Here is a 15,000-nt window from a genome sequence, read left to right as displayed (position 1 = left end):
TATATATATATATATATATATCACACTATGTTTCAAGCAAAGTATATATATATATTTATATATATATATATATATATATATAGAGAGAGAGAGAGAGAGAGAGCCCGAGAGAGAAAGAGAGAGAGAGAGAGAGAGAGAGAGAGAGAGAAGGAAAAATGAGGTGTAGTTTGCTTGGAGCATTGTGTGAGATATGTATATAGAAGATATTTAGAAGGCAATCACAATGCGAGGGACGGAATGTAGATGTGACAATTTGCAAATATACATATATATATATATATATATATATATATATATATATATATATATATATATATATATATATATATGCATATATATAGTAAGTTATGAAAATATATATAGCAATTAAGTTACACAGAATTCGTCACGTTTATGCATTATGACCCATTTTTAACACCCTTAAAACAATGTACACCGGTACAAGACTCATAAAAGAACGGCTCGTAAAAGATCCATCACGAGAATGAAGCGCGGAATATTCTTTGTAGCTTAATTGCCATATCTATTTTCATAACTTACTACCTAGCTCTACTTATGTATTGAGCACTGTTGAAGTAAATGCTGATAAATTTACGCATAAACTTATACTTTCGTGTATTAATTTATGTGATTAAATGAAGTAATCACGAGAACCCACATACACACACACACACACACACACACACACACATATATATATATATTCAGTTATCTTATGTATAGGTATGTCTTAATTGAAGAGGTCTACTGTGTGTGGCAATGTCCCATGATATAAAGCAAATTAATAGAACCTGACGAAGTCCAATACTCAGAACGAAACTAATCACAGTGCAAACGGCATGAAAATGTTAGTTTTAGATATGTTTTCCTTAATATTATCTCTATATAGAATATTCTTCTCTATTTTATCTTTAACGTGAACATTGGACATGAACACGATCATGTTGTTGTCAGCTGGAAAGAAGACCCGCGGGATAGAAATTCAGTTCTAGGAAATAAACTTTGTTCATGTAATTTGCGTTTAGATTTAGATGCAGATAGAAGCTAGATGAAATTGTTGGCAGTGATTTCAGCTAGATTGTTTGTTGTGAATGGGACTCGCAGCATTTTTTCTGTAAGAAAGAGCTTACAAGAAGGCGAATAAAGACATCACTTATTAGGTTTCGACACGTCTGTTCGAACCCTGTCTCTGAGATTGGGTTTTACGAAAAATAAAACTAATAAATAAAAGACGTGGAAACAGCTGTCACTTCTACTTGCACGGAAGAAGAAACTGTTCGATATTACCTTTCTGAATATTTTAGATGAAAATTAATTATTCGTATTATTTCATTTTTTCGATCCTCACTTTGACTGTTATTTTCACAACGTTTCAGTCGATGTAATCTCAGACTTTATTAAGGTGTGTATAGGCGAACTTGGGAATCTTTCTGTCCCACTAAGGAATCAACACAGAATTTCGAATTTGCAATTGTGTGTGTGTGTGTGTGTGTTTGTGTGTGTGTGTGTGTGTGTGTGTGTGTGTGTGTGTGTGTGTGTGTAGCGCGCATTGAGGATTGCGTGTGCGACTTCCAGAAGAATGTATATGTGGATACATATTGCCATGGAATTCCTTCTACAACATAGTCTCTCCAAATCCCAAAATGTCAACCGATTATTATCGGTATGGAACGGTTTTCCTGAATGATAACACACACTTCCTCTTGACAACATTCGCCAACACTAAGGTCGTTTCCGTGGTCTTCTCTTCGGCTTCCGTTCTCACTCTGGCCGTATCGTAGTCTCTCACAGATTGATGAATACCAAGAACAAACACTGGTTCAAAATATATTTTTAAAAAAATGAAGCAAACTCAAAAGAAACATTTTTAACGCATCAGTGTGTGTGTAATACTATGGACCCTCTGAATGCCAATATCCACACCTTAGTTGTAAAAAGATTCTCGAGTTCTAGAGATACACATGAAGAAGGTTAGAGGTTACATCGGCCGAAACGTTGTGAAACTAACTAACAACTGAGAACAACAGTTAGAAGAAACATAATACAAACTGTACTTTGCCTGATAAACAGTAGAAGTAAAGTTGCCACCATTAGCTACCACAGAATGTTGTGCACATTCACGGTGGGTTACGAGCTAAATGCGATCCCCAACTGCGGCATCACAAATGTAACATCGTCTATTCCCGGACCCTTTAAATGTATTCAAGCAATGACTGTACGCTGGAACCAGATTTCGTATATATTATTATAGAATCGTGATTTCAAAAGTAAAAAAAAAGTATTTCGTTTCCACAAGCCACAATTGAAACAGAAGCTGTAGCGTTCAAAGATGGCGACGTTACAACTGCACCAACAGGACACGCGTATAAAGCGATTAAAAAGTAACAATTTAAAATGAACTAAGATGAATGTACAAAATGTTTAACGATTTTTTTCCATTTTGATCCATTTTTGACCACCTTAAAAACTATGTAAACCGGCTAAACATAAAATAACGGCCCGTATAAAACATCCAGTCATTTGAGGTACCTAGCACTGATCTGCCACTTTTAGTTTCGGAGGAGATAGAGTTTGAAAAAATTCAGACAGACAGACACATAGCCGTTTATATATTGAATTTTATTTCTAGAAACCTCTGTTGCTCTAATAAATATTAAATTCTAATTTACACATATTCGTGTACGGGTCTTACAAATAAATAGTTGAAAATTATTCCGACTAGTGCTTTTTTTTCATTCATCTTCTGTCGGTGAATTCCGAGAAAAGATAAATGTTTTCATTTTTTTCTTTCTTTATTCAACTAGCCTGGGTGGCCGGCGTTGCCCGGGTGTTTGGAGGTGTGTGTTGAACAAAAAAAAAGTGGTAGTAGGCAAGGCAGGCTCGAATCCGTACCGCGGAGGAGAAAAAGAACGTGAAAAGAAAAAAATACGTAACGTCTGTGCTGGTGCGTCGATCGCTAAACCGAAAGTGACGTATGTTTAAATTAAGGCTAGTCACTCGAAAAGAGGGTATGACTTTCGCGAATATCGACGAAAAAGGCGACCCCTCCTTGTAGAAAAGTGCCCAGTTAAGGGTGAAGAAATTAATGTTTTTAGCCAATTTTCCAATATTTTTCGTCCGAAGGGTCAAACTTCTAAACGATACCAATCCCGTGAAATTCTGTCGCCTCTGTCGAAAGTTTTAGGCAGATATACAAACATACATACATTTAACATGCGTACATACATACGTACGTACATACATACATACATACATACATACATTCATTTAAACAGACAGGTGACATTCATATTATAGAAGATGACGTCTTTAACGTACAGGACTCCAAACCGTAACAGTATATAGTCTTACACTACTACCGCTGATCTATATTTACGTACCGAACTTTGATAAAGTAAAGTTTTAAAATATATGCACATTATACTATACCACTTTATATGATATCTGTATATTCCTGCAAATTAATTTTACTGGGTGAGAAAGGGAATAACGTTTATCAAGGCCCAAAGGTCAGTCGAGGATAAGATTTAATGAGTATCGGGTGGCCGGTGAGACAACACTGTGATGTTCGTTAACGGTGGAATTTGAGTACGACTATATATTTAAAAAGACCGTTTAACAAGAACGTGTTCATCTTAGACTTGAAAATGATTATCGTACAGTCGGTTGGGAAGCATATGATAAATATGATAATAATATAATTTATAAAAACACACACACACACACACATATATATATATATGTATATTTATATATATATATATATATATATATATATATACAAAGTGCCTTAAATAAGTTTGCAGAGTTTTTATTTGCTACTGCATTGAAAATTGCCGCAGACCCTTTAAAATTCAGTATATTATTGCTATGCACCTTATGAGATAATTGACCAATTTTTATGATTTCAGGTTCAAATTAACTGCAATAGAAGAATTTGGATACACCCTACTAAAGCCTGATTATCACAGCTCGTTAATTTCAAAAATGTAATTCGGACGTGAGGATACTTTAGAAGAAAGATATGTAATAACATTTCATGTTAAACTTGAGAAAAATGCCACAGAAACGTACGGATTGCTTCAGATTACTTTTTGACTATCTTGCATGAATCGAGCATCAGTTTTTGAGTGGCATAAGAGATTCAAGGAAGGCAAAGAGGGTGAAGAGAAGTGTGGAAGGAATAAGGAAGTCAGAATATCAGAGTTGATTGACCAAATAAAAAATGTAATGGATAAGGAACGCCGTGTGTCTATAGAGATAATTATTGCACAGTTTTATGCCAGTGTAGGAACTGTTCACACAATTATTCGCGGGGAACTGAAGATGCGGAAGATTTGCGCGAAGTTTGTCCCAAGGTACTCAGCGAATATTAGATTATCTGACCGAGACATTTTCTCACCCTCCATATAGTAAAGACCTTGCTCTTCGTGACTTTCGGTTATTCCCTAAGATCAAGAAAAACCTTAGAGACTGCTGTTATGGGACGATAGAGAAGATGAAAGAAACTGTGACGAACGTCATTGATACGCTCACACAAGAGGGCTTACAGGGGGCCTCCCAGAAATGGTTGGAACGCTACACAAGTGCATTGCAGTCGAAGGAGTTTACTTCGAAGAGGACTAGGGTTTCATTTCTATACTATCAATAAAAGTGGCCATACAAAAAATGTCTGCAAACCGATATAAGGCATCTCGTATATAATATTTTATTATTATTTTACGCTATAGATATTCACTAATTTCTGTTTGTTTTGCTTGTGTAAATTTATAAACGGCAGATATCCTTAAAAATGTGATTAACCTTATTGTGAAACCAACCGTACAAAACGTGTTTAGAAATTAATCCTGCTGATCGGTTTTCGTAGTTTGCGAATCAACATATTTCAACACACTTTACATCATTCAAAAGGCTGCAAATTAAGCAGTTATATGTTTGGAATTTTGACATGAAGAGTGATTAGATCTACTCTTCTTATCTGACGTGTTAATTAATCTCACAACTTTTCGGCAGATGTAATCTCCGGCCTTCTTCAAGTGTATTTTGACGAACTTGAAAATATTTCTTTTTAACCTTGGAATTTTAACGTAATTTCGAATGAAAACCTTTATTTAATCCATGGGATTAGTATACTCTCGTTCCGTCAGCCCTGGCCTGGTACAAGTGTTACATAATTCGGAATTGTAGGCTTAGTATCATCCACACTGAAGACTGAACCTGACGGAAGTGACACCCTTCGTGAGGTTGACATCCAGAAGAATGGTACTTAGAACTGAATATCACGTAGTAGTTTATCCGTTACGTTACGAGCCTTTGCACGTGCGATACTTAGAATGAACTTCTGAATTATTTAAGAAATCTCCCCGATAATGCAGTTCCATCGATATTTCCAGTAGGGGGAGGAGCTCATACATTAAGCAATAAACAGCCCACCTGAAAAGCGAGAGACAACGACCTGGGAAGATGGACTCTACTAAAAATGGCCAAGACAGTCAGATTATTATTGAGGAATTTACCTCAACTGGCATGAATATAACCTGGCCATGCTGTGTAAGGTACGTGTCAGTATTTCGCTGCACATTCAAAAGGGTTGTGCGGCACGTCAATGTCTTGTAGCACGACGATAGAGAATGGCAAGTTTAGCCGTATTTAACTAATGAGTCACCGCTTATGAGTGCCTGGGCGTATTTAAATTGAAAATTAATCGTTACAGACCAAGTGCTATTTAATTCTGGATCATGAAAAACCGACGAAAATATTAGTTCAAACAAGCGTGATTGACCGACATAGGTTCTTATAGAATATAAGTTGTGTTTATTATTAAAGATTGTATTTCAGTATTTAATGTGACAGATCAACAAACATTGCATTTTACAATAAAGCACGACCATCTGACGAAAATACTATTGTGCCACCACCTGACGCTATCGACAGTTCGCCCCCCCCCTCCAACGTAGTGCGTCGTGGCTTTGTTCTATATCTTTCATGGTTTTAGCTCTGGCCGTGTCATCGTCTTTTTCACATAAGCGACCATCAATGTGGGAGTGAACATATAAGAATAAAAGAAAACACAACAAAAGAAAACGCAGACGCCAATGCTCCATATATATTGACTGGACTCTGGGTTTGTGTGTTCCAACCAACCAATCTACACATTAAAGTCCACATGCATCTTCTGTCGAGGCTGCTCTTCAGTTGGCTGATCAATTCATTTCGGTCTCTCAAGGACTCTCGATCTGATTGGCCATACAACTTCAACTGTCTCTAGGTCTGAACTACTGTAAGCATCAAGCTTAACGCTTAGTAAAAATCTGAGTCACCCTGTCGTCAGTCGATCATTGCAACAAAAATAAATGAAGCATGCACAGCAAACGAGGCATAACAAAATGACTAAGTTCAGCACCCCCTATTTAGCCCCAAAAGTTCCCAGAGAGCGTCAAATCCTGGTAAAAATGAACAACCGATGCAGTTTAAATTGCATATGTAAATTTGAGTTCTGCACCATGCAAAAAAAATAAATGACTAAGTTTATCATTTGCACTCCTCCATTTTGCTCCCAAAGTCCCCAAGGCCTTAACATATTTAAATTTGAGTTCAATACCATACAAAACTGCTAAATAGGCATACACAGAAAATTTTGGACAAATGTGGTAAAATAGTCCCCAAAATAGTTGTTTTTTAAGCCCATGGGGCACACCCTAGAGTTATCACGAAATATAGACAAACAAAATTATATAGAAACGAGTTAGTTACAACTTTTAAAAAAGTTTTATAAAATTCTAAGGCATCAATTTTTTTAATAAGCACAAAAGTGTCAATTATAGCCATTTTAACGCGAAAGATACCCTTAGGTGGGGGTGCAACCGGAGTTTTCTCAGAAAATCTGTTCTGTAACTTTTTACTCATATCATGTTTAATGTGTGCAAAATTTCAAAACATTCAAAGGCGTATTTATTAAGAAAAGTGCGGAAAGACAAACGGACGAACGGACAAGGATTACTTTACAGGTTCACTCTCCTTTTGTCGAAGGGACAAAAAAACAAACAAACAAAAAAAAAGCACTCCCAACTTCGTCGATCGTCAAATAACCCCCCCCCCAAAAAAAAACCCACTCCAACACTTCGGAAAAAACACTAAATATATCACTATTCATTGTTCAGTCCCGTCATTTATCACACCCTACCCGGTGATCTTATATCAAGTTTCTTTTATCTATCTTCTTAACCCAACTTGCTTTTCGTTTGTCACCTATCCTTTAGCACGTTTTCTCTCACTTATCAGGGGCGGTTGACTATAGTATCAAACTTTAGCAAACTTTTGTAATGTCATTTAAACGTATTAAATAATAACTCGAAGGGCCAACATGCAAATATAAAATAGTTTATTATCGTAAATGCATAATTAGATAGCCAGTTATAATCTGTATAACTGTTATCTATAATATAACCTGCGCCTGTCTGTTTAAATGTATGTATGTATGTATGTATGTATGTATGTATAAAACTTTCGACAGAACCGACGGATCCTCACAGGATCGGTACCATTTTGAGCCTGGACCTTTCGGACGACAAAAATCGAAAAATTGGCTACAAACATTAATTCCTTCAACCTCAACTGGGCACTTTTCTACAAGTAGAGGCCGATTTTTTCGCCGATATTTTCGAAAGTCATGCTCTCTTTTCGATTGAATATCTTTAATTTCAACCTTCACGACTTCCGGTTTGGCAATGGATGAAACAGCAATGATGTCACGTTTTTTGTTGGGGGGGGGGGTCATATTCTTTTCCTTCTTCGCGGTATAGGCTCTTGCCTGCCTGCCTACTACCACTTTTTTTGTGCTCAACACACACCTCCAAACACCCGGTCAACGCCAGGCGCCTTAGCTAGTGTAATATGTACGGGGAACAACCGAACGGTACTCGTAATACATCCGGAGATGAATATTAGTGTCGTTGATTAGCCCGTCGTTGCATTCGAATTTTAGCGTGAAAGGTAAAGACTGGCTTTATTAAAATGATCGTCGAAAATAACGTTTTTATTTTCTTCTATTTGTCAATGTTTCATAAGGGTGTAAGCTATAGACAGAGCTTTTCACAGATATACGAGTGAATAACTAAAACAATTGATATCGTAACAATACATGAGGTGCGTTCCAAAAGTAATGCCTACTATTTTTTTTATTCCGCCCGAATATATCGAAGGGGTTGCAAATTGCATTGTTATGATAACTAAACGTATGGAGTTATGGCCTGACGTTCCTTTGCTCTGTTGCAGATATTGACAGTGTGGCAACTTTAATCACTGGTAAAATTGCATTGTGAATAGTGGTGACTATGTAGAAAAATAAATTCTGGAACACAAACGGTCACTCGTTATAAGGGTCTCACCCCCGTCTTCCTAGCTCTTAAACATTTTCAGTTAACAAAGAGAGAGAGAGAGAGAGATTTATTTTGTAACGGGCATCGTATTATTAAAATATCAAATCTAAACAGTTTCTTAAAAAAAGAAATACACTCATCTGTGGTCAATCTTGTTTTTTTTTCTTTTTTTTTCATGAAAATAGAGGACGCGGGTAAGAGCACGATCAAATCCCGCTAGGCTCAACTGTCGAAAATAGTGGACCCTTGGGGAAAGGAGGTTTGTGGGTATGATAAGAGAGAGTGGACGGAGATATGGCGAAACATGTTAGTCATTAAAGGGACGCTCAAACCTGTCACATTTGTCAGTCGTGATATAGGAACGGCGGCGGAGGCAAAAGAGGAGGGCGGTGGTGGGATAGCACTCAAATACAAACAAGACCGCGCGGCTAGCACCCGCCCTTGCCATCTGCAGACAGCAACGTTCGGATTTTTGAATGATTATCATTCGTGTGTTACTAGAGGGCGCTGCTGACAGAGAAGAACAAAACCAAAAGCAAACAAAACAAAAAAAAAAGCGCGCGAGTCGGAAAGCAAAGGTTGCCGCCACTGGCGACGGAGAGTTGTATATAGGTGCGGGGGAAGGAGCAACGGTGAATGTGTTGACAATTAGACTGATTAAATAGCAACCGATATATAAAGCTTGCATTAGGAAATTAAATAAACAAGCCAAGGACAAAAAAGAGCAAGTTATTTTTTTTAATTCTCCTATGTTGCTAAATACTTCTAAAATTTAATTCAGAATCGATCCGACAAACTGGAGAATGAATATTTCTGAAATGTTAGATGTACACACATATACCATGCACTCATTTCTATATCTATATAGAAGGCAAAAATGTGTGTTTGTGTGTGTGTGTGTGTGTGTGTTTGTATGTCTCGCAAAATCTTTCGACAGAGGTGATGGATTTTTATATTTTTTTGAAGCTCGACCTTTCAGACAACAAATATCGAAAAATTGGCTAAAAGCATTAATTCCTTTACCCTTACCTGGAGAAGGGTAGCAAAAAACCGTTCCTTCATGACAATTTAGCCATACGCGCATGTGCAAAAAAAGTTCTTTCCTGAATTAGTTTAAAGTTTTAAAAACACCCCAATTTCGCTGACGCGCTCACAGCTCAGTTGGTTAATTAGTAACGTCGTTATCTTCAGATTTCACGTTCGATTTTTTAAAGTTTTAATATTGAAACAGGGTTATTTGTGCCATTTTTTCGTATTTTTTTCACCACGTTCGCTATTTTTTTTTTTTTTTTGCTTTTCCGATTATTTTAAGAAGTTTTAACATCGTTCGTTTTTTGCATCACGTTCCTTTTTTTCCATCACGTTCGCTGTTTTTTTCCAATATTTTAAGAAGTTTTAATATCGTTTTTTTTTCATATATTTAAACAGGGTTATTACGTTCGCTTATTCTTTATTTTCAATTTTGTTTTCATTTACTCCCACTCATACACGCGCCTTCAAACACCCCGGCAACGCCGGGTACCCTCGCTAGTCTCTAATGTAAATGGCAAAAACTCTGTTTTAACGTATGTACGCATGTATGTATGTTTGTATGTCTGCCAAACTTTCGACAGAGGCGACGGATTTTCACGAGATCGGTATCATTTTTGCGTCAGTCCCTTCGGATGACAAATATTGGAAAATTAGCCAAAAACAATTTTGTATTTTACCATCCGTGCTTTACGCTTCTGGGGTCTGGACAACTTATGGTAGACACATAAAAGTCATGGAGAGAGTTCAGAAATTCCTGAGACATTCTGGGCATCAGGTGGAGCACTTTTATACTTGATATGGATGTTATCATGCGGGCTGACGTACCTTGTATCGAGAAGTTGATTATACGCAACCAGATGAGGTGGGCTGGACATCTGACAAGGATGGACGACGATAGATTGCCAAATCGCCTGTTCTATGGTGAAATTACACAAGGAAAGCATCCACAACATAAACCGAGGAAACGCTTTAAGGATAACATTAAAGATAATCTTAAAGCTCTTTGTATTGACGTGTTCAGTTGGAAAAGATCTTCCAATGATCATAAAAAGCGGGGCTCCTTGGTCTGTCATGGCTGTGATAGTTTGGAGAAGAAAAAATACGAGCATGCAAAAATGAAGCGTGATATCCAGAAGAAAAATCTGTCAGATATATCAGGTCTGTCGGAGGATTTCATGCAGAACCACACCTGTGATTTATGCGATAAAATGACTTTATCCAGAGCTGGCCTGGCTAGCCACAAGCGTTCACATGGAGATCAATATTTCTTTGATGGGGAAAACATTGCAGGGCATAGATGTTCTGTTTGCTCTGTGGTCTGTAAATCGAGTGGAGGCCTGAAGCGTCATATGAGGGTCCACAGTAGAGCAGCACAAGTTGGCATCCCTCAATCTCAGTTTAAGTTTGACCTTTGCAACAGACTGTGTAAGAGCAGGGATGGTCTGAAGAGCCACCTTCGTCCGCACAGAAAATAGTAATTGACGCATCTTGATCACATTTCAACATGTATATATGTGTGTGTGTATAGGTGTACATATATGTGTATATAATTAAAAATAAAGAAGATATTTCAAAAATACATGAAAATGATTGAGTAATCAACAATAAAGCAAGGGAAAGATGGTCTTTTTCTGTCAAGAAGTGACAATCACCATGTCTGCCAAAAACTTTCGACAGAGACGACGGATTTTCACGCGATCGGTATCATTTTGAAGTTCGGCCCTTCGGACGACAAATATTGGAAAATTGGCCAAAAACATTAATTTCTCAACACTCAACTCGGAACTTTTCTAGAGGAAGGGGTAGAAAAATCGTTCTTTCATGAAAAGTATGCCAAAAATGCACGCGCAAAAAAGTTATTTCTTGAATTAGTTTAAATATTTATAAAAATCGACCTTATTTTACTCCCGGGGTCATAGGTCAGTCGGTATATTAGCAGCGTCGTTACCTAAGGATAATTTTTCCATCACGTTCGCTGTTTTTTTGTTTTTGTTTTTCACTTTATTTTGAGAAATTTTAACCTCGTTCGCTTATTCTTTATTTTGCATCACGTTCAATGTTTTATTAATAATATTTAAACAGGGTTCTTACGTTAGCTTATTTTTTATTTTCCATTTTGTTGTGATTTACACACACACACACACACACACACACACACACACACACACACACACACACACACACACCTCCAAACACTCTAACAACGTCAAGTGCACCCGCTAGTATACAATAAGCTCTTCATGAAAGGAAAAGAAAAATATGGAGTACTGTTTGGCAATTGACAGTGTCTATATAAAACAATGAGATTATTTTAGTTTCTTGTAATTGTGAGAAAGAGTCGGCAGCGGCACAGATGATCGAGTTTCGAACTAGGTTTATGGCATTTGCTTCTTGGCTCAGATTGACGAGATGTGGTGCAACATAACATTCTGTAAATGAGTGAGTATATATATATATATAATATATATATATATATGTATATATATATATATATATATTATATATATATATATACTATTAAAACACTACCGTGTTTGTATATATGGTAAAGTGACAGTTTTAATCATTCACCGCTCACTCATATTTCGACCAAATTTCAAACAATTATTATAGTTTATGGATCACCTTCTCAGCCATATTGTGAATTTTTGTAATTTTCATTTTCATTCAATAAAACAAAAGTTATAATGAATTTTCTGGTGTTCAAAATCGTAAAAATATGTAAGGAGGTGAGCGACGCTTTTTATGATTGGGTTCAGCGACTACTGTTCCTACTAATACACTGTTGTCGTGAAAAGAGAACTAACAAGTGAAACAAAGAGAATGAAAGCATAAAAGGGAAATAATTTTATTGAAAGCGGACGAGTGCCGTACATTGTTATTATATATGCTTACGGGGGTAAAAAAATAAGACTGAATTTAAACAAAAAACAAGTGAAGTCATTGGAAGCCTGGGAAACTCATGGATTACACTAGAAAAATGCGAGCATGAAAAGTAATATAGTTAAGCTTAAACACGGAAAAGTAAAAGACTAGTTGTTAAAACTTAAAAAGAGAAGGACCAGATATTCTAGTAACAAATATAGTAAATTTATAACTTAAAATATTGCTGCATTAAGGATGTTTTTAAAATTAAATGTATAACATTAATTCTGCAAAATTATGGCAGATAAAGTATAGTATCAGAACAGATATTATTTAAACGTTAATTTTATTTGGAAAAGTAAAAATTATATAAATAAACAAAAAATAAAGATACTGTAAAATTGACAAATATTTAAATCATATTTTTGCTTGATTTTTTAAATATTAGGCGCAGACAAAAATATACTCGATTGTGAATGGTGATGGTCATGAAAAGTGCTGCCCATATTTAAGGTAATGTAAAATCTAAAACTCAATCCTGTTAGGCATTCTTTTGTTTTTGCTATGTGAGATAAATTCTGCATGTTTTACTATTTAAGGGGATTTTGTGTGGTTTTATGACGTTGCAAGTCATTCGGGGTTGGGCATATTAAAGATTAGTGTCCTTTCTCAAAATGTTAGAATATCATAGACACGAGGGATCATTTTAATGAATTTATATGAAAAATGATCTGCCACTTTAAATTCTAATTTTTTTTTTTTAATATTCACACGTAATCATTTGAAAAAATATCAAAATCACATTTTTTGGAGTGGCACAGCTAAGGGTCCTCATCTGGTTTTAAATATGGATATAATTTATTTTTTAAATTGACAAACTATATGTTTTCCCTTTATTTATATTCTCAAAGATTTTCATCTTGTGCTATTTTCCCATTCATACATTTGCGCCATTTTTACTTACTCTCCACAATCCCCCCCTTCAAAATAGTTAAATCTATCAATTAATTCAAGTAAAAATTTAGTGCCTATGTTTTACTTTTTTTAAATTTTTATTTTGCAAATATTAATTCATCCGATATTTACGGAGGATTTATTCAACACTGTTCAATATTTATGTGCGTTATTATTGTAATGTTTACTTTGTAATATATTTCAATTTAATTTATATTAACACTGTCTGATTTAGTGATTTGTTTCTTGCAAAACATATAACACATGTAAAACAAGCTGATGAATTGTGAAAGCTTTCTGGGGAGCTAACCGCTTCAATATAATTCCAGAAATATATAGTGAGAAACCACGAAACCTCTTGTATATTGAATATACTGTATTCATAATATTTTTTCTGTAGGGTAGAAAGTTAAAATATGGTAGTTTTTTTTTTTTTTTTTTTTTACAAAGGCATCACCACATTATCAAGGCCCAGAGGCCACTCAAGGATAAGGGTTAAAGAGTTTACAGTAGAAATTGGTCAATATAGTAATCATTAGTAATGAAAATTTGGTAAATTTAATAACTTATATGGAACGGCTCATCAAGAACTTATTTACTTTAGACTTGAACACAACCATATTGTAGTCAGCCGGAAAGCAGGAAAACGGAAGACAATTCCACAGGCGTGCAGTTCTAAGAAAGAAGCTTTGTTCATGGAATCTACGTTTAGGTTTAGGCACAGATAAAGAGTGGGGGAAATTATTGATAGTGTTTACAGCTAGACGAGTGTTTCTTGTGAAAGTTTGGCGAGGGGGGACCATAGATTGAAGCTCAGTTGAACACTTTCCATGAAAATAACGATACATCAGAGACAAACTCGCAACATCTCTTCTGTGGGATAGAGGTTGCAAGGAGGAGAAGAGGACATCTCCTACGAGGCTACGAAGTCTATTTTGAACTCTATCAAGGCAGGACAAGTCCTTTCTAGCAGCTCCTGCCCAGATGTGGCAACAGTATTCCATCCTTGGACGTACCTGGCTCTTATATAGGTAGAGAATAGCATCAGCAGTGAGATATCTACTGGATCGATAGAAAGATCCCACCATTTTTCCAGCGGCCTTGGCAACAGATTTGATATACGTGTTCCATTTAAGATCAGGAGTAATGGTCAAGCCCAGAAGCTTGTCAAAACTTGAGGCCTCCTGAAGACGAGAGCCATTCATTTTAATTGATGACAAATGTGGATTAGAATGTTGATGATGTAAAGAGAGAAGCTTGGTTTTAGATGCATTAAAAGTAACCAGCCACTCCTTTCCCCATTGTACTACGTGCTCAAGATCAGAGGAGAGAGAATTGGAGAGAACTTGGTCGTTTACTGTCTTAGATGTGGTACCATAAATGGTAGTGTCGTCAGCATAAATGTCTACAAATGATGTAAGGATATGATTTGGAAGATCATTAATGTAGATCAGGAAAAGAGTTGGGCCCAGGATGGATCCCTGAGGGACACCGGCATTAATACTGTGAGCTTCTGAGTGTTTTTATTGTTTTAGATTTTTTTTTTTTTTGTTTCAAATTAGCGGTTTTGGAAAATGTCAGACAAAAGTTAAAAATCTAGCGATTTTCTGGAGATTACTTTTTCCTGGTTTAGCGGGGTTTTAAAATCTCAGTTAGTAACACGGTCTGGAAGTGATTTTTATTTGAACTCTAAGAGTTACAATAAGCTCGACGTTATTAAATGGCCGTTCATTTGTTTTAATTTGGAAAGATTCTTCAAAGCAAATGCATT

This window comes from Euprymna scolopes, chromosome 5 (genome assembly GCF_053919585.1).
Source record: "Euprymna scolopes isolate OS-2025 chromosome 5, ASM5391958v1, whole genome shotgun sequence".
Lineage (NCBI taxonomy): Eukaryota > Metazoa > Mollusca > Cephalopoda > Sepiida > Sepiolidae > Euprymna > Euprymna scolopes.
This window is presented reverse-complemented; position numbering follows the sequence as displayed.